General features: G+C 38.9%; 1 non-coding gene across 1 annotated transcript; it reads left to right on the top strand.

The window, feature by feature from the left end:
• Window positions 1–5617: 5617 nt before the first annotated feature.
• Window positions 5618–5724, top strand: LOC133807558 (small nucleolar RNA R71). The gene has a single exon (XR_009879464.1). It is a non-coding gene; the product is annotated as a small nucleolar RNA R71 (small nucleolar RNA).
• The last annotated feature ends 2029 nt before the right edge of the window (window positions 5725–7753 follow it).

The raw sequence follows: 7753 nt of genomic DNA, 5'->3' as shown, positions 1-7753 counted from the left end.
AGGACTCTGAGAACCCGTTCTTTTTTTTTTCTTCTTTTTGTGAGGAACTTTTGCAAGTCCTCATGGTCATAGTGCCAATAACTTTATTTTGAAAGGGTTCCCTTTGGGACCTCTCTATTGTGTGGGATTCGTGTTTGTTGGTGCACCTTGACTACTTGTAAGGATATGTTGACCCTTTGGATTCTCGCTATCATTTTATATATTTGTGCGCGTGCATTTTATTTTGTGCGAGAAGCATCCTTCTCGTCATTATGCATAGTACTATTTTTGCGAGCGTCTTCTTCGAGACCCTTTTTGCAAGTGTCTTCTTGTAGACCCTTTTCACAAGCGTCTTCTTTGAGACCCTTTTTGGTCCTTGAGGTGATCTTCCCTTGGGTTGGGACCCTTATGGGGAGATGGTACTAGGCTTAGTGATCTCCACTTGGGTTGGGACCCTTATGAGTGAGCCTTTAGTACTTAAAGTTTTTGGTGCTAATTCAACCATAGTGAGAATGTGTCCCAATTAAGTGTGCATAGTTTGACCATGAAATCTCTCACCCTAGATTAAGCTAAGTATCCATGAAGGTTTACGTTTTTAGAATTGGCTTAATAATTCCCTTGAGTCGAAATCCTAGGAGGCTTAGTGATTTAGAGAAGATTTAGGAAATTTCTTGGACCGTTTGAGCTTTTCATGCCTACCTTGGAATTACTATCTGTAGTGACCCAACTTTGAGCTTATTGACCTATTTTGTTCATATAGCCTCAGCTTGATAGCCAATCCCACTTTTGAATATCCCATTTTTTTTCATATTTTTTTATACATAATATACATTTATCTAAAGCTTGGGTTGCTTTACAATTAAATCTCTAAGCTCCATAGCAACCCAACTTTTTCCATATTCTTCAAGGATCCTCCAAAGAGATTGAACACTTGTTTCGATCAACCTCACCTCCCCAATAATGCTTGATCCTTTGGCCATTAACCTTGAATCCCATTCTGGAGCCTTCTTCATGCAATTCCATCGCTCCATAAGGATACACCTTAACCACCAAGAATGGGCCCGACCATCTTGACTTGAGCTTGCCTGGGAATAGTTTCAAATGCGAGTTACAGAGCAAAACTTGCTGGCCTTCTTCAAACACCCTTGGATGAATATGCTTGTCGTGCCACCTTTTTGTTTTCTCCTTGAAAAGTTTGGCATTTTCATAAGAGAATAAGCGCATCTCTTCTAATTCATTTAACTGCAACATTCTCTTTTCTCCTGCAAGTTGCAAATCCATGTTGAGTGTTTAAATAGCCCAATAAGCACGGTGCTCAAGTTCCACTGGTAAATGGAAAGCTTTACCAAATACCAAACAATATGGTGAAATCCACAATGGTGTCTTGAAAGCTGTTCTATAGGCCCAGAATGCATCTTCTAACCTCTTGGACCAATCCTTGCGGTTGGGATTCACCGCTTTCTCAAGGACACCTTTTATCTCTCTATTGGACAACTCAGCTTGCCCATTAGTTTGGGGATGGTAAGCAGTAGCTACTTTGTGCCTCACATAATATTTAGCCAATAAGCTAGCCAACACTTTGTTCACAGAATGGGTTCCCTCATCACTAATGATTGCCCTTGGAGTGCCAAAACGAGTGAAAACATTCTTCTGTAAGAACCTCATGACAACTTTAGCATGATTAGTGGGAGATGCAATTGCTTCCACTCATTTTGAAATGTGATCCACAGCTACCAAGATGTACAAGTTGCCATAAGATAGAGGGAAAGGGCCCATAAAATATATACCCCACACATCGAACAATTGAACTTCAAGAACATTAGTTAAGGGCTTCTCATTCCTTCTAGAAATATTACCAACCCTTTGGCATCGATCACATCTCAACATAAAAGCATGTGCATCTTTGAATAAGTAAGGCCAAAAGAAACCACATTGAAGTACCTTAGATGCGGTGCGTGTTCCCCCAAAATGACCTCCACAAGGTGAAGAGTGACAATGATGTAGGATATCCTCCATCTCTTGCTCGGGAACACATCTCCTAATAATTTGGTCAGCACATTGTTTGAACAAGAATGATTCCTCCCAAAGATAATGCTTCACATCATGCAAGAACTTCTTCTTTTATTGGCTTGTCATATCTGGAGGCAACAATCCACTAACCAAGTAATTAGGAAAATCCACAATCCAAGGAACAACTTGCAAGTGATTTACTTCAAATAATTGCTCATCTGGGAATGTCTCCTTAAAGGGAACTAACGAACTTGATTCTTTATAACCTTCCATTCTTTATAAATGATCCTCTATTTGGTTCTCCACTCCTTTTCTATCTTGGATTTCCACATCAAACTCTTGAAGCAACAATACCCATCTAATCAATCGAGGCTTAACATCCTTCTTTTCAATCAAGTACTTGATTGTGGAATGATTCGTATAGACTACCACCTTAGTGCCTACCAAATAAGATCGAAACGTGTCAAAGGCAAAGACAATGTCCAAAAGTTATTTTTCTGTCACTGTGTAATTGAGCTAAGCACCTATCAGAGGATGACTAACATAGTAAATGGAGTGAAAATCCTTGTTTCTTTGCTGCCCCATCACTGCTCCAACAACTACGTCACTTGCATCACACATCAATTCAAAAGGCAAGTCCCACTCTGGAGCCACAATAATTGGTGCTGAAACCAACCTGCTTTTCAAATCTTCAAAGGCTTTCAAACATGCTTCATCAAATTGGAAAGGTGTATCTTTCTCCAATAAGTTGCATAGAGGCTTAGAGATCTTGGAGAAATCCTTTATGAACCATCTATAGAACCCTGCAAGGCCAAGAAAGCTTATGATATTCTTCACTGAGGTGGGAGGTGGGAGCTTTTCAATAACCTCAATCTTGGCTTTATCAACTTCAATTCCATGCTTTGATACTTTGTGGCCAAGAACAATACTTTTCTTAACCATAAAGTGACATTTTTCCCAGTTAAGGACAAGGTTTGTTTCTTCACATCTTAGCAACACCTTAGCCAAATTACTCAAACAGTCATCGTAAGAATCACCAAAAAAAGAGAAATCATCCATGAATACCTCTAAGAATTTCTCCACCATATCAGTGAAAATAGCCATCATGCACCTCTGAAATGTGGCGGGAGCATTGCATGAGCCAAACGGCGTCCTCCGGAATGCAAAGGTACCATACGGGCAAGTAAAAGTGGTGTTGTGTTGATCTTCTAGAGCTACTTCAATCTGATTATACTCAGAGTAGCCATATAGAAAGCAATAATAATCTCTCTCTACAAGTCTATCTAACATTTGATCAATGAAGGGAAGAGGAAAATGATCCTTTCTAGTAGCTTTGTTCAATTTCCTATAATCCATGCCTATTCTCCACCCTGTCGCAGTTCTAGTAGGAATCAATTTATTGTCTTCATTCTTCACCATTGTGATTCCACCTTTTTTGGGTACACACTGAACAGGACTAACCCATGAGCTATCAGAAATGGGATAAACAATGACATCATCTAACCACTTCATGATTTCTTTCTTTACTACTTCCTTCACAATAAGATTTAGTCTTCTTTGCCCATCAATAGAACCTTTTTCACTATCTTTAATCAAGATCTTATGCATACACAAAGAAGAACTAATACCTCGAATATCTGCAATAGTCCACCCAATGGCCTGCTTGAATTTCCTCAACACCTCAAGCAACATTTCTTCTTGTTCATGAGTTAACTCCGCTGAAATAATGACAGGTAAAGTGGATGATGAACCCAAGTAGGCATATCGCAAATGTGATGGCAAGACTTTCAACTCCAACTCAGGTGACTCTTCAATTAATGGCTTGGGAGCCTTAAACTCCCTAGATGACAACTCCAATGAATCAAATCGGGCTCTTGTTCTTAGCCCTTGAGAATTTTCCTCCTACCAAGATAGATACTCCTTTTCATCTTCGTCATTTTGACAATCAAACAGCAATAACCTTTATAACGGATCACCAACTCTCCCTGTCTCAACCTTCTTTAATGCCAAAGTATCTACCGATGAAACAACTGAGCACTCCTCAACCTCATCAGGAAAATTCATAGCTTTAAGGACATTAAAAGTCACCTTTTCATCTTGGACCCTCATAGTAAGCTCACCCTTATGCACATCTATCAAAGTTCTTTGTGTTGCAAGAAATGGCCTCCCCAAGATAATAGGTACCTCTCTATCCGCCTCATAATCTAGCACAATAAAATCAGCAGCGAATATGAATTGTCTACCCTCACCAACACATCTTCAATCTTCCCATCTGGATGAGTAAGAGATCTATCTGTAAGTTGAAGAGTAAATGTAGTAGGCCTGGCTTCTCCAATCCCCAATTGCTTGAAAACAGACATTGGCATCAAATTAATGCTTGTGCCTAAATCACATAAAGCCATCCCACAATAAATATTTCCAATGGTACATGGAATAGTGAAACTCCCAGGATCCTTCAACTTTGGAGGCAACTTGTCTTACAAAAAGGCACTACACTCCTTGGTTAGAGCCACAGTTTCAAACTCACCCAACCTTCTTTTCCTTGTAAGAATAACTTTCATGAACTTCACATAATTAGGCATTTTCTCAAGTGCCTCCACAAGTGGTATGTTGATATGCAGCTGCTTCAATATGTCTAGGAACTTCTTAAATTTAGAATCCAACTTTTGCTTCTGAAAATGTTGAGGAAATGGAGGTGGGTGCTTTGAAATTAAACTTTTTGGGTGACAATGTTGCGGCATCCTTGCAGCATTCTAGGCAGAGGCAGATTTTTGTGCACTAGGAAGTTCAACATCTTAATGGATTTCCTCATTTATTTGGATTGACAAGGGCTCACCCTCATGCCCATAATTTGTCTTGTCCTTCTCCAACTACTTCCCACTCCTCAAAGTGACAGCTTTACAATGTTCCTTGCCCAAATTTCTTGGATTCTTGGTATCACTTGGCAGTGTACCATGGGATCTATTTCTAAGCTCATTAGCTAGTTGCCCAACTTGGTCTTCACCATATATTCCTTCAACATGTTCTCAAGAAAGCTAGATTGCATTGCTTGTTGTTGTGGCCTTTGTTGTGGTGCTTGTGGGGGGTAACCTGGTGGAAAATTTGGTCTTGGAGGCATAGAAGAATTGCTAGGGACAACTTCTTGATTACTCCATGAAAATTGGGATGTTCCCTCCATGATTGGTTGTAGAAATTAGAATAAGGACCATTCCTATTTTGATTCCCCATGTAACATACAACTGCTAGATTGGAAGGACAGTTGTCAAAATTATGACCCTCACTACAATACACACAAGAAATGCTCTCCATTTGCCCCATTTGTGTTCCCATAGGATGCCCCATTGATTGATTCATCCCCATATTCATTGTCTTGAGCATATTTGAAATAGAGGAAACTTGGGCTGCCAAAGAAGTGATGGCATCTACATCATGAATACCAGCCACCTTTCTACCTGTAGACGATCTAGAATTGGGCCACTGATAGTTGTTGTTGGATATTCTCTCAAGGATTTCATATGCCTCATTACAGGATTTAGCAAGAAGAGCCTCGTTCGCTGAAGCATCAATCACCATTCTAGTATGAGCGTTGAGATCATTATAGAAGGTCTCCATCTGGATGCAATGTGGAATGCCATGGTGAGGGCATTTGCGCAACAACTCCTTAAACTGCTCCCATGCCTCATATGAAGATTCTTCATCAAGTTGTTGAAATGAAGTAATCTCATTGTGGAGCTAGACATTTTTAGTGGGAGGAAAATACTTCATCAAAAACCGCTCAGCCAACTCTTGTCAAGTAGTCACAAAATCAGATGGCAAAGAGTTTAACCAAGCTCTAACTCTGTCTCTCAAGGAGTATGGGAACAACTTCAGTCTCAGGGCATCCTCTGTAACTTTGAAAGAGTCACTCACTTCAATGAACAAGCGAAGATTAAGGTAAGGATCTTCTATTGGCATCCCGCTAAACTGGCCCACAGTTTGAAGCATCTGGAACATGACTGGCTTCAATTCAAAATGTGCGGCCTGAATTTTTGGTCTAACGATGCCCGGATTAAGCTCATTGAAGAGGGGGAGGGGGGGGGGGGGAATATTTCCTAATGGCATGATCTCTGTCATCAACCATAACAACTGCCTTTTGCCCATTATTAGCAGCTACTCCCCCTTGAGCAGCTCCTGCTTGAGAAACTCTTGCTAGATTTTTTGCCCTTTGAGAGACTCCTACTAGATTTGCCACCCTTTGAGAAGCTCCCTGTTGAGCCCCTTGCTCAGCATCCATCACTACTACTTCCTTTTTTTATTTTTGTATCTTTCACCTTCTTCTAAATGTACGCTCGATTTTTGGATCAATGGGAAGTAGTTCAGGGTCTTGATTCTTGTTCATACACTATGTAAACCTGAATTTTTCACGAGAATCACCCAAGTCAGCACAAAAGAAAATTTAAACCAAATTGCAAGATAATTAACTTTACAATAATTGACATTAAGCGATCCCCGGAAACAGCACCAAAAACTTCTTGGGAATTTTCCTAAGTGTGTGCAAGTTTACACAATCGTCAAACAAGTAATATAATGAAAGTAATTTTTATCGTCTCCTCAAGGATTGTCAAAAAAATATTGTAAAAATCAACACCAAACAATTTGGGGTACAAATAATTTTTTGATGATTTAATTAATTGAACTTAAAAGACTAAACAAGAAAATTAAATTAAGCCTTTAACACTAAAGTTAGGAAATGACAAATTATGATTAATATTATGTAAAAGTTAGGCATATTAAATCCCCCTAATTTGTAGTTTTGCCCGTAATGTTGCAACAAAGTTCATAGCAAAGTTCTCTTGTAACTAGGATTTCCAATTTAATGCACATGCCATTTTTCCAAATGCTCATGTTAAAGTTCCATCAATTAAATTCACATACTCCTATGATAAATTTGATTTCAAGAACATAATTTCAAGCACCAATTCTTCAAGTTTGCAAGGTGAATAAAATATCCCTAAGTTATCCACTAATCAATAACAAAATGATCAACATGCATCAATCAAGCATTTCCACTAATTCTAACCCTTCCGGAATTAAAACTAGCTTGTTTCTCACCTAAGTTGATCATTCTCAAGCAAGAGTTTGCACAATAAATATAGCTCAAATGAACAAGAGAAAAATTGCATAAAACATTCAACACTTTGGGGTTGATTACAAATTAGGGTTCATCAATATCCCTAACACAAACAAATTAGCTCATAATCAAAATACCCAAATCACCACAATATATATTTAACATTATCTCAAGAGTTCAAGATGAGAAAAATAAAATTATAGGAAAAGAGAGTTTAGAAAGACAAGCCAAAATGATAGAAATATTCTATTCTTTGTCTTCTAACTCTTCTTCTTCTTCTAGCTTCCTTATCCTAGGTTTTTCCTCTTCTTTTCTTGATGTTTCAGCTCAAAAGGTGTTGAAAACTCTCCTTCAATGGTGATAGGCAACTGGGGTTTTTCTATTATGAGAAGATGATGCCTTTTTGGGTTCAAAAAGGGGTATAAACCCACTCTTTCTCTCTCTACACGTGGGGACCACTCTTTTTTTTTTTTTTCTTCCAAAAAACGTCAGCTCATTTCCACCTCATCCTCCCATTATTCAAGTTACTCCACCTCATTTAATCACTTGCCAGGTGTGCAAACTTTATGTCTCTGGCTGCACACACTTTGCTGCAGCAAAGTTGACTGACGCTACAACAAAATGCCAGAATTTCAGCTCCAGGATGATTTTCTT

The sequence above is a fragment of the Humulus lupulus genome, chromosome X (genome assembly GCF_963169125.1).
Source record: "Humulus lupulus chromosome X, drHumLupu1.1, whole genome shotgun sequence".
Taxonomy (NCBI): Eukaryota; Viridiplantae; Streptophyta; class Magnoliopsida; order Rosales; family Cannabaceae; genus Humulus; species Humulus lupulus.
The sequence above is the reverse complement of the archived record's forward strand: the minus strand, read 5'-3'. Positions and strand labels throughout refer to the sequence as shown.